At 33.5% G+C, this 14090-nt stretch overlaps 2 pseudogenes; both read right to left on the bottom strand.

The window, feature by feature from the left end:
- Window positions 1-12043: 12043 nt before the first annotated feature.
- LOC145286696 (U2 spliceosomal RNA) lies at window positions 12044-12173 on the bottom strand (annotated as a pseudogene).
- A 1621-nt stretch (window positions 12174-13794) lies between these two features.
- LOC145286775 (U2 spliceosomal RNA) lies at window positions 13795-13955 on the bottom strand (annotated as a pseudogene).
- Window positions 13956-14090: the final 135 nt, after the last annotated feature.

Below are 14090 nucleotides of genomic sequence, written 5' to 3' on the forward strand. Positions count from 1 at the left end.
CAGCTCGAAAACCATACAGTGTTTACCGATGTATTCGAAAATTCAAGATGGCGTTTCACACCCTCTTTAACACCGTAAGTATGGAAAAAAGGTGTTATAAATAAAAAACTATACAAAATACTATTAAAAACCCGCCGAATATATGTCAACCTATGTCACGGTAACATATATTGAGCGAGTTTTTACAGTGTTTTATCCGGTTTTTTATTTATAACATCTTTTCCCAAACTTAACGTGTTAAAGAGAGAATCAGACGCCATCTTGAATGTTCCAATACATCGGTAAACACTGTATGGTTTTCGAGCTGAATAAATATCCAGTTTAGTAGAAAAGTAACTTATCTTGCCTTTGATAACATTTATTTGTTATCTCTTTCTTTTTGGACAACTTTTTCGAATCTATGTGTAGAGTAATACAAACCCCACAAAATATTTATTAAACAAAGAAAGTAAAAAAAAAAAAGTTTATAACGAAAGGGAAATAATCGCTAGATTTTTAACTAATCGTCTGAAATTTTCCAAAATCGCTAATTATGTACTTGGAAAAATCGATTTTATGGTGAGATTTAAGAAACAAATAAGCAATAAATAATTATTACCAAAGGCAATAAATGCTACTTTTTTTTACTTACAGGAATCAGTTTACTGTATGTTTGAAAGTATTTTCAATCGTTTTTTTTTAATAAAAGTAAAAAAAAAAAAAAAAAGAAGTCGTATTATCGTGACGTCTGACAGCGATCGCCCGATCCATGGCTAACGTGTAGTAACGTAAACCGGCCCCCAAGAAAAAGAACAAAAAGGGAAGTCCATGTACGTGAATATCGCCGCATCGAAATTTACCTGAATGTCGTCTGGTAAGTGGTACGGTGAAAAAGTAAAGGAAAGTGGCACAAATAGAGTTGGATACACAAGTAAGAGTCGTAGATTTATATAGTCTAATTAAAACCTGGAATATCAGGTTGTTTCGTTTCGTTTTAACAATAGAAAGAGCAGAAAATGGAGAGAAAAGAAAGAAAGAAGGAAAGACCGAAAGGAAAGATTATGAAGGAAGTTTGGTAAGAAATAGCTTTACAAAAGTGAAATATCGTGTAGACTGAAAACATAGGAAAGTAGTCCCCCCACCACCATCAGCACAACAAAAGAAAATGAAAATGTGACGATGGTAAACATGCCGTAGCGTAAATCGCAGTATAGCGTTTAGTTTGTGTTTATGTTTATGGAAAGAAAGAGAAACATAGGGAAGTACCCCCACCACCATCACCCATAAAGCAAAAAGACAACGAAAGGTAAGAAAGAAAGAAAGAAAGACAAAAAGCACGTAAGGAAAGAGCAATAGGGAAGTACCCCCACCACCATCACCCATAAAGCAAAAAGACAACGAAAGGTAAGAAAGAAAGAAAGAAAGACAAAAAGCACGTAAGGAAAGAGCAAAACGGAAGTTGTGTTTGTGTAAGTAAGTTTGGTGCGTTTCACGTAAATGTCAATTCAGGTTTTCATTAAACTGTAACCACGCGGGTTATAACGAAATCGAAGTAATGTAAGTGTGAATTCAATTCCAGGTAACGGAATGTGTTCTGTTTGAATCTAATTTTTATATAATAAATGCTTTATAAATTGTGTTTATGTTTTATCCTAACCAATGGCAAAGTAACCGTGGTTCGTTTCAGCGTAGGTCCAGTCCAGTTTTTAGATAAATTCTAACCGGTGGTCGGTTTTAAATGTCTCCTGTGAACGGTCTGGAACGGTGTAAGTGAGTGGCGGTGGTAGGATGAATTTGATAGAGAGAGTTTACTTTACTACTTCCATTAAATGTAACCGATTTTTACAGTGGACTCTCACCAGACAGAATATAGGAAACTCTGATCAGCGAGATACTGGATATGTAATAACCCTATAACATACGGCAGATGTCGTGATTCAGTTTGTGAATGATACGGCTGCACCAAATGTATACAGGTGCATTCCTATAAAGGTCAAAGTCGGAGGGGAAAAATGAGTTCATTTTATTTATATAGAAGAATAGAAGATAGATAGAAGATAGACAGAAAAAGAGATGTACAAATATAAATATTATGTGAATATAATGTGAAGCTATCAATAAAGTTTTAATGGGATTAATGCAAAAGTGCTCAATACCGAAGTATGTCTAGATATACTTTTTATTTGTTTTAAACAAACATAAGGGTTCGCTACACATTCATGAATATGTTTCCATCAGCCGGCTACAAGTAACTGGAAACCTCGTCAGGCGATATAGTTTATATAAACGTTCAGTCAGTGATCTTAGATTACTCACTGAACTTATATTTATATATATATATATATATATATATACACACACAAAAACAATTATATGTCGCTACAAATTCATGAGCATGTTTCGGTCAGCAGGTTTCAATCTAAGATTACCGACTGAATTTTTGTATCAGCAATATTGTCTGAAAGAGTGTCCAGTTACTAGATATTTACATGTTCATGAATATGTAACGACATATTAATGCTTATGAAAAAAAACTATATATATATATATATATATATATATATATATATATATATATATATATATATATTTGTGCGTGCGTGTGTGTGAAATCTTTAGTTTATCCAAATTAACAGAATTCCAGTGCTTCTAAGATTTCAGTATGATTACCCGTATCGTAATTTTGACATAAAAGTTGAATAAAACTGATGTCAAGTTAATATAACAAATAAAATAATTTTACACCAGAGAAGCGTATCACATTTTATACGAGATTAACGACCAAAAACTAAGACTCCAAGATTAAAAATAGGGTGAAAAAACTCAATATAATCTTGCAAAGAAACATATAACAAAAATGTTTAATATTTCTAGTGTGAAATGCTCCTTATCTTTTAATGCGTATTGTTCTTTACTTGTGTACTGAGTACATTGAGAGTAGGTGCTTAATTTTCAACTTCTTAATCTAATGTTATAGACATTTTTCTATTCTGAATTAGAGTGCGTTGTATTTACTCGATTAAAGAATTTATACCATTTGTAATAATAATAATAATAATAATAATAATAATAATAATAATAATAATAATGATAATAATAATGGAATCTGCTCAACATGAGCTACAAATGCTAACCACTTAAAAGATAAAGGGACACTACATAAAACTATAAAAAGGAAAAAAATATGTTACATTGTAAGTTAACAGTGTAGTGTTGAAACTGACTAGCACCACACTAGATAGTTGTGAAGAGTCAAGGAGGATGAAAAGATCGATGAAAGAAAGCACCGACTAGACCTGCAATTAATGGCGGCGAAAAGAACTGAGACGTTTGGGAGTTATATTTCTATGTAAATTCCAACGAAGACCAATGAGTGTAGCTAGTGTGAAATCAGAGATAACGGCTGTTGCGATAACACATATTGTTACAAGAAAAGGTATCCCCTTTTCTTGTAAGTAAGAACCACATTAGATAAGTGAAAATGAGATTAGGATATACCGAGATTCGAACTTTGTAAGCAAGGTTCAGAAATAGATTCAGAAAATGTAATGTTGCAATTGGCTATTGTTAAATTCCATATAAAATATTTTAGATATTGTTTGTTTGTAAAAAGAATTAATTGTTCATTATTCTATGGAAATTGAATTAAAAAAGGTCAGCTAAAAATAATGAACAATACAATTAAAAGAATATATTGAAAAATAGGTTAGTGAGAATTCTTTGTCTGCAGAAGGGTGTTTTGGGAAGATGTGCCGAGCCACGTATATTTAAGCCACGTGAATTGATCACATGTATAGCCATACATATGATGTCATAGGAGAAAGGGAGATTCTCAATAATAGAAGCTAGAATTAGCATAGAATCAATCGAAGATCAGAGGCAGTCGAGTCCGGATCGAACAGTCAGTAGAGTCGATCGGACAGAGCTGACATGATAATAGGAGGGCCCTTTAGAAGCGAAGGGAGAACGTTTAATCATGTAGAGCAACTTTTAATTCCTTGACGTCATCATCATTCGACCGGTCGATCCGATAATAAAGAAATTATCATCATGTTCTTGTAAAACTGTGTCGTGTCATCATTCAACAGCAAAAGGTAATGTGTGAAACATCGTTAATATGAACTTTGTCTCCCTTATCGTTGTTATGAACTTTATATAACTCTTACAAGAAATGTATATCTCTCTCTCTCTCTTATCATCTCAACCGGTTATACATGTTTCCCTCAGTATTGTCACTAACGTTACCGTTAATATGATCTCCAATATGGACTTAAGCTGTGAAGGGGTCGAAGTTCAAAAGATTTTACTTTAGCGGTTTCTAGATAACTATTTAGCAAATTTTTCGTCTAAATATTTGAAATTTTACATAAAGAGAATTCAAATGTTCAGCAAGCGTTTGGATCAGTTTTGCGGCGATAATTTGGCTACCGAGAGGTCAAAGTTGAAAGAGATGACCTTTGCAGATTTTACCAAACTCTTTCGCCAATTTTGGGCTTAAGCACTTTTTATTATAGATGTAGGTTACCTGGAAATGAGTCAGGCTTTTTAATATATATATATATATATATATATATATATATATATATATATATATATATATATATATATATATATATACCTGGACATGAGTCAAACTTTTTAATATATATATATATATATTTCCATATGCACATAAAGTTATGAAAAGTACATAAGGCCCGAGCATAGCCGGACTAAACTGATAATAATAATAATAATAATAATAATAATAATAATAATAATAATAATAATAATAATAACTAGCGGAACGTATGGAAATTGCACAAGGAACTTATTCATATGTAATATATTGATTTTCGCATTCTGTAGACGTTCAGTGTAAATGGGACGCTCTTACATTTTTGTAAGTTTATTGTTAAACTGCGAAGTATTTATCTAAGCTAGCACGAGCGCCCAGCAAAGCCCGGTCGCAAAGTTCTTATAAATATGATATTTTTATTCTTGCAGATTTCGTATATATTATTATAGTTAATATTCTATTGTTGCGATTCGAAAAATAAAAATAATATATCCATATGACTTGGGTGCATTAGCTTGAATCGAAACCGAAATAAAAACTTATAAAAAATAGTTATTTGCTTAAAAATAATTAACTGACTAAAGGTTTAAAGAAATATTTGATAGAAATGCATTCACTGTGAATTTCTTATCTGACAAAAATTTATTTTATGAGCAAAGGAAAAAATATCTTTAACAGTGTATATCCGGATACAAGTAATTATTTAAAAAAATATTAATCACCTCAAATTATTTTGATTGATCCAGAAAGCTCTGTGGAATCCCCACTGAGTCCAGGTAATAATAATAATTAGACTACCCATCGGTCTGTTCGCAATTGGAGCTTAAAAGAAAAATGTTCAAAGAAAAAAGTGATTTTGGGATTATATTTTCTTTTATTGTAATGATTAAAACATTCTTTAAAGTGATGAGTGAAAATAAAATGAAACTCAAGAGGCATCCAGAGCACTACTGCAAGCACTGATTAAAAGTGAATTGTTATAAAAGCATAGTAAAAGTAACATTCAGCTCCCCACTCAAAAGAGAACATTTTTTAAAATGAAAACTGAAAAAAAGTAAAAGTCAAGAGGCCGGTTCAGGGCTACTAAAAGCATTAAATATAGTTATAAATATGGTTATAAAAATGATTATACTTATATATTGTATATTTATGTTTAAAGCAGTCTTTTAACTTGAGGAGAGTTTAACTCCATTAATTTATAAGAAAATAACGTAAAAGTAAATTAAACACAAACACTCATACATCGAAATAGAAAAGTAATTTATTCTTGCCTTTGGTTATTGTTATATGTTGTACAATTATCTTTAAATCTCAGCACAGTTAAACTATATTTTCTCATAAGAAAAAACGTTAAATAATTAAAAAAACAAAATGCTTACCAATCTAAGTAGAAAAATAATTTATTCTTGCCTTTTATTAGTATTATACCTTGTATATTTATGTTTAAATCAGTCTTTTTATTTGATCGTGTTAAACTAAATTTATTTGTAAGAAAACCCCATTCAAATAAGTTAAAACACAAAACTCATCATCGATGTAAAAAACGTTATTCATTCTTGCTTTTGGTTATAGTTATATGATTTATTTGTAAGGAAAACATGTTAAAATAAGTTAAAACTTAAAACTAGTGTAAACCTTGTGCATGCTTCGGAAATAAATTTAAATATTTGATTTACACTAAATCGATTTATTAAGATGCCGTTTTTGAAAGATTTCCAAAATTAAGCAGTTCTTTAAAATCTTATTTTAAAACATACATGCATTTTGAATTATTTTACTTAGGATTCCACCTTGAAATATGTGTCTATCCAGGTAACATCGTATAAATATAATATGATTAAAATATATTTTTCACTTTTAATAATTAAATTATCATTGTTTGCATACATTTCCCTAAACTGCAACTGCTACTGCGACTTTTTATTCTACTACTACTACTACTACTACTACTACTACTACTACTACTACTAATAATAATAATAATAATAATAATAATAATATAACTAATACTAACACTACTGCTACAGCAAGTACTACGACTACTACGACTACAGCTACTTCTTATACTACTACTAGTACTAGTACTACTATTACTAGTAGTAGTAGTAGTAGTAGTAGTAGTAGTAGATTGTCCATTAAATCAATGCTTACATGTCAATGTTGAAAATTATTCATTGTTTCCTTCGATTTATAAACAAGAAAAGAAAACATAAAAAAGAAGATATTTATCTTAAATCAATATGGGGAAACGGAACTTGTATATGTTTTTTCAATTGAATTTGCCATAATTATTAAATTCGGCTCTTTGATCAATAGTAAATAGATAATACACGTCAACCGAAAATAGTCATTATTTTTGTAGTTTGTGTCTACTTCTATCTTTCAATATTCAACATGAATGCGTAAAAATAATATTCAAAACGGAAATTTTCACGTACAATTTGATTTGGTGAGAAAATATCTATTGTGGTGCAATTTACAGAGTTGAACCATGAAGTTGTCGCCCCGAAGAGTACAACACTCCAGCTTTCTTTGAACACTTTTATTGAAAAAAATCAATTCAGGTAACCTCAAGGACAGTCACTTCGAATTTTACCGTGCAATTTGGATGTAAACTTTTATATCTTTTTCTTTAACTTCCCTTAATCTATGACTTTTAATTACTCATTCAATTTTTAATAATGATTTCCCATGTCTCACTGACTTTAGCAAATAGCTATTTGCTAATATTTTCTCTTCTGAAGAGATGGTAGACATCGAAACACTATAGGATAAGGAATTAAAATATTTCTAATGTATTCTTTGTCTTACATAGAATAATAAAAATCTTTGATATGAAACCCAAACATTTCACGATATGAATTTTTTAAATTCATTGAATCACTAAAATTATATATATATATATATATATATATATATATATATATATATATATATATATATATATATATATATATGAAAACTGACTCTGTAAAAATGAATACGAAATCTGCATGAATCAAAATGTTTTTAAGGGTATGCTGTACCGTGCCCGGCTAACGCACCCCGCTTTGTTTTATAATGGAAGAAAATTCTGTTTTTCCCGTGTGAATAAACCTTTCTACACAATAAACATTTTAAACAGTCCACAATTTTCCTTGTGTATTCATGCGTACATTTTGATCGTGTTTTATTAAAACGCCGACTACGGCCCCTAAACGATGCAAGGAACGACCACATGGACAAGTGATAATCATAAATGAACACCAACACATGTATGTTAAAAAGAAAACAAAAAAAAAACGAACTTTTATTAATCGATTGTGCTTCTCGATCGTTCATCAGCAAAAACCTAGAGGTGTTCAAGTATGCGTTTGTTGTAAAACTAACGTGTTAATAATTGTTTTATTTCGTTTAAATCTTGTTCATTTAATGTTTTTGTGTGATAGTGTAACAGTAAATCTATCTATATAAAAGCCAAGTACGTCCAAGGATGGAATACTGTTGCCATATCTGGGCAGGAGCTGCTAAAAACAGACTATACTGCCTTGACAGAGTACAAAATAGACTTCGTGGCTTAGTGGGGGATGCCCTTTTCTCTACCCTGCAACCTCTCTCCCACAGAAGAGACGTTGCGAGCCTATCCTTGTTTTATCGTTATTTCCATGGCAGGTGCTCGTCTGAACTATAATCTCTGGTCCCCCCTCGACAATCTTTCACGAAAAACACCCGTCTAGCTGAATCCACTGTCAAAAGTTTCCCCCACTCTATATCTGTGTCTAAATCAAAACGCGGATTCCATGACCAAAGCTTCTTTCTTAGAACTGCACGTCTGTGGAACTCTGTTCCGTCTGCCTGCTTCCCACCGGACTACAACTTGGATGTCTTCAAGTCCAACGTTAACAAATTCATAATGAACCGCCCCCTTAAGTAAACACTTCATCAAATCTCCACACTAACGTAATGTACTTGCAATAACCCTTATCCCTGAGTGGCTTACGGGCCTTGATAAGTGGTGATCACTGTGTAAAAAAAAAAAAGTAAAACGGTTGCCTTTTTCTAAACCCTACATGAAATTATGTCAAATTGTAAAGGAAAGTGAAAAAACATACCAAACAAGTAATTCGCATTTACTAGCAAAACCTGAAATGAACTCTAAAAGAAAATCTCTATTTAATAATGAAAAGTCAACAGCGAGTGTTGTATTTTAAAACTCATGTTCTAATTCATAAAATTCACTATATCTGTCTGTCTGTCTATCTATCAATCTATCTATCTCCATATTTTTTCTCAAGTTTTTGGGCGGTTTTAATGTCTCTTTAGCCGGTTAAATGTTTTTTAAGAGGTCAAAAGGGGTCAAAATTGAAAAAGAAATCGTTGCACATTTTGTACATTCATGTTAGTTTATTTCTAATCAGTTCATATGCGTGCCACATTGGTACAGTGGTAACGTCACCAGCTTTGAATGCAACAGTTTTACCTTCAGTTTCGGTACTAGCTGATGCCACTCAACTATTTTTTTTATTCTTAAAACCAAAACTTTATAATAATACGAAATCTGGACAAATTAAAATATCATATTTAAGCGTATTTTAAGAGCGGGCAATCTTGGACATCCTCTTCCCGCTTGTAAATGATAGTAATATAAACAATAAATGTTTAATTACTGTTGTAGTATCTGGATTTTATATGGACATCTTAGTAATATACCAAGATAAATAGCGGATATGCAAACTGGCGAAGTATAAATTTTCCTTTATTCTTTGACGCTACTTAATTTTAATCTGATTAAAGTTTTTCATGATTGATTTTTCCAGAGTCCAAATATATTCATTAGACCCTTTTCCAATGCCTTTGCCGATTCTGTTTCTGGTTTGAAACGTCATGTAATGTAGGCAGACCTCGACAATACAAATACAAAATTAAAGGGGAAAAGTATAAAAAAACCAAACCATGTATTAACTAAACCACCCCTCCCTTTGCCTAAATATTAAATAATTCCCGGATTCTTTAAAGACGACTGCAGCCAATTATATCCAACAGGAACAACTGAAGTGTCATTACAACAATGAAAAGGCAATTTAAATTCACATGATTTACACGATTATAATACCACGTGACCAGTGTTTTCTTAAAGCTGACGTCAGCTGACCGTAACCTGCTGAAAGCTATCTGGAAATACCAAAGGAAATAAAAGAGAAATGAGAAATAATACAAAATATGAAATAATAATAATCAATAATATTCATTTTTTTTTATGCCAGTGGGAAGTTCTACTCTTCTCTTGTATCAAGATTCGTTTCGGGCAACGTTTCGTTTTATTAAGATAATTCTTTTCATTCTTTGTCGTTACAAAATGACATAAATTACCATACTTTGTTTAAAACTAGGTGAAGAACGCGCCAATGTCATTAATAGATACTTTAGATTATTACATTTTATATATTTATGGCATTGTAGCATTGAACACCTGTAATTATCATGTAGAGGAGTATAGTTAAACACATGTCCATTAGCAAATCTGTATTGGAATAAGGACAAAAAATAGATGGGCATATTCAATGCTGTCAAGACTAAACTTGTTTCCTTCAATAATTACAAGAAACCTTCTCTACCACCAATAGCAATGTCCAAAAACACATTACCTGAAAGTACTTTTTTTACACTCCTAGGACTAACGTTCACAGGAAACATGAGTTGGAACAGATATATTGAGAGCATCACTAAGGCCGCTGCGAAGGGTAGGCTCTCTCTACCGTGCTGCTTACGCCTGAAAGTATCCTGTACTTCTATAAGACGACCAATCGCCTATGTGTGGAGTATTGTTGTCACATTTGAGCTGGTGCATCTGCTACGTCTATCGCTCTTAGACAGGGTTAAAGAAAGAGTCACAAACCTGATAGGTGCTGAATTAACATCTAAGCTTCAGCCTCTGTCCCATCAACGAAATGTTGCATCCCTCTGCCTGTTCTACAAGTATTCTAATGGTAAATGCTCTGACGAAATATAAGCATTGTATCCCCTCGATGTAAATACCCCCGACAAACAGCTAAATCCCACCCCTACACGGTAAAGATCTCTTTGTGGAAGAAACCTTTTTACTCCAATATTTTTTTCCTCAGAACTGCTAGACTTGTGAACTCACTTCCACAATTCTGCTTTCCCAACTCTACGGACATGCAAAAGTTCAAGTGTAATGTGAACAGACATCTTGCTGCTCATCTCCCTTCATATCTCTGCAACTTATGTGTCCGATCGTAGCCCCTCATTCAAAGTGACACTGCGTTTTTTGGGGTGAAAATTTAATTTAAAAAAAATGTATGTTAGAGAACTGTACGCAATGACTTTAAACGCATAACTGCTGCGAATCGTTACCCAATAACATAGTAGACGTAGTTGAAAGGTTGAATGCAAAGCTGAATAAATCCAATTTGGTTTAATCGATATCAAATCTAAAAGGACGAATACACTACATGTTTACTTTGAAAACAAAGGAAATAATGCTTATATAATATAACGTACAATATAAGTATTGGAATGTTTACATCACACGAAAAAATACAGAGCAAATGTAAGTAAATACGTTATTAAGTAGTAGAGCAATAACAGGACGTATTTACAAATTTATTTAGCTGTTAGTTACAATCTCTTTTACATATTTATTTTACAAAAAATTAGGGTACATATTTGTTTTACATGCTACAGAGAATTATTTGTGTGCATTTTCTGTAATAAAAATTGTTAAAATAAGATAAGTCATCAGTGTGTGTGCATATATATATATATATATATATATATATATAAATAAATATATAGATAGATAGATAGATAGACAGATATTTCATTCCAAATATCTTCCCGATTCCGATCCAATTACCGATGCCGTTCTAAATTTCCGATTCCAATTCGATTCCTGATTCCGATTCTTTTAATGTTTATACATATTTAATAAGAGATTTGTTGTTGTTTTTGTTTTTTTGTTTTTGTTTTATTTTCGATTATTTTCACATTATAACATAAATCCCAGGGTAATTTCCGGGTATTCTTTTCTGAGATGTTTTCCTTGTAATGTTTGCAAATTGAATGACAACAAAAGGTTTATCTTGATTTTCAACGAAATCAAAGTATATCAGTTCGTCGTTAGTATACAACATGCTACGTGAAAGTTTTCATAAACAGTTGAAAATAGTTGAGGATTATTAGGTAAAATGAGAAAACTATGTAAAAAAAATATTACCCCCCCCATTATTACAACCGAATTTCTAAATAACAAGGCCGATAGACATTAGTCGCGTGCTCTCGTGTATTGAATGAATGCGTGAATGCGTGGATTAACATGACTTTCTTAAAGATAAACTAAAATTACCGAAAATGGGCTAAAATTACTTAAATAAATAAAAAGTAAATGACTTAGAATGACTTTAATGAATTAAGGATGAATTGAATGACATTAAGAATGCTTAAAAAATAACTGGACTCCTTAAAAAACAACTGGAATGATCTGGAGAATGACTTGAATGGCTGGTTGTAAAGTGGGCGATCATTTTATACTAAATTAATACAGAAGAGTGATCCTCACTTTATATCACAGTAAGTACAGCATGTAGTAAGGACAGATACTACACTTTGATCTTGGCCAAAAGGCCAAGAAAAGTGTATTTATTTGCTCTCCCACCGAAAAAAATAAGCACAAGGCCGATTTTTAATGTGAGGAGTGAAGGGGAAATGGGGACCAGCTCCTCGGGGAGTAGGGGAGCTGGATAGGGACAATTTGTATGAAGGGTTGCCCCTACATTGACCAAGGTCTTATATATGAGGTTGATATTTATTTGCTCCTCAACCGAGGAAATTAGACACAAGGTCGATTTTTTATGTGAGGAGTTCAGGGGAAATGGGGACCAGCTCCCCGCGAAATAAAGGGAGCTGGATAGTGACAATCGGTATGAAAGGTTGCCACTACATTGACCAAGGTCTTATATATGGAGTTGGTATATATTTGCTCCCCCACCGAGCAATTTAGACACAAGGCCGATATTTAATGTGAGACGTGACAGGGAAATGGGGACCAGCTCCCCGGGGAGTGAGGGAGCTGGATAGTGACAATAAGTATGAAGGGTTTCCACTACATTGACCAAGGTCTTATATGTGAGGTTGATATTTATTTTCTCCCCTACCGAGCAAATTAGGCACAGGCCGATTTTTAATGTGAGAAGTGAAGAGAAATTTGGACCAGCTCCCCGAGTAGTACGGGAGCTGGATAGTTACAATTGGTATGAAGGGTTGCCCCTACATTGGCCAAGGTCTTATATGTGGTGTTGGTATTTATTTATTCCCCCAGCGAGAAAATTAGGCATAAGGCGTATTTTTAATGTGATGAGTGAAGGGGAAATGGGGAACAGCTCCCGGGGAGAAGGGGAGCTGAATAGTGACAATTAATATCAAGGGTTGCCCATACATTGACCAAGGATTTATATGTGGGGTTGGTATTTATTTGCTCCCTCACTGAGAAAATAAGGCACAAGGGCGATTTTTAATGTGACGAGTGAAGGGGAAATCGGGACCAGCTCCCCGCGGAGTAGGGGAGCTGGATAGTGAAAATTGGTGTGAAGTCTGTCCCCTACATCGACCAAGGTCTTATATGTGGTGTTGCCCTCACATATGGTCTATGCTTGCAATGTCTGCCGGACAGATACTACACTTTGATCTTGGCCAAAAGGCCAAGAAAAAATGGTATTTATTTGCTTCCCTACCGAGCAAATTAGGCAAATTAGGGGAGCTGATTAGTGACAATTGGTATGAAGGGTTGCCCCTACATTGACCAAGGTCTTATATGTGGCGCTGCATCCACATATGGTCTTTGCTTGCAGTATTTTTTTTTTTTTTTTACATGGGGGTCAGCACTTATCAAAGCGCGAAGGCCACTCAGGGATAAGTGTTATTGCGTGTACAGTAATACATGAGATAGTTTTGTAGTAATCATTAGTATTGGGGGTTTTGATAGAGTGTCTTACTTAAGGAGGCGGTTTGTCAGGAGTTTGTTTATGTTGGACTTGAAGACGTCAAGTTGTAGTCAGGTGGGAAACAGGTAAGCGGCAGAGAGTTTCACTGGCGTACAGTTCTAAGAAAGAAGCTTTGCTCATGGACTCTACGTTTGGATTTAGGCACAGATAAAGAGTGGGGAAAATTATTGACAGTAGTTTCAGCCATACGGGTGTTTCTCGTGAAAGATTAGCGAGGGGACGAGGGATTTGAGCTCAGACGAGCACTTGCCATGGAAATAGCGATAAAACAAAGACAGGCTTGCAACGTCTCTTCTGTGGGAGAGAGGTTGCAGGGAAGAGAAAAGGGCATCCCTCACTACATCACGAAGTCTATTTTGTACTCTGTCTTCCGAAACAGATACTACACTTTGATCTTGGCCAAAAGGCAAAGAAAAAAGTGTATTTATTTGCTCCCATACCGAGCAAATTAGGCACAAGGCCGATTTTCCCCGGGAAGTAGGGGAGCTGAATCGTGACAATTGGTATGAAGCGTTGCCCCTACATTGACCAAGGTGTTATATGTGGGGTTGGTA

The sequence above is a fragment of the Euprymna scolopes genome, chromosome 10 (genome assembly GCF_053919585.1).
Source record: "Euprymna scolopes isolate OS-2025 chromosome 10, ASM5391958v1, whole genome shotgun sequence".
In the NCBI taxonomy this organism is placed as follows: Eukaryota; Metazoa; Mollusca; class Cephalopoda; order Sepiida; family Sepiolidae; genus Euprymna; species Euprymna scolopes.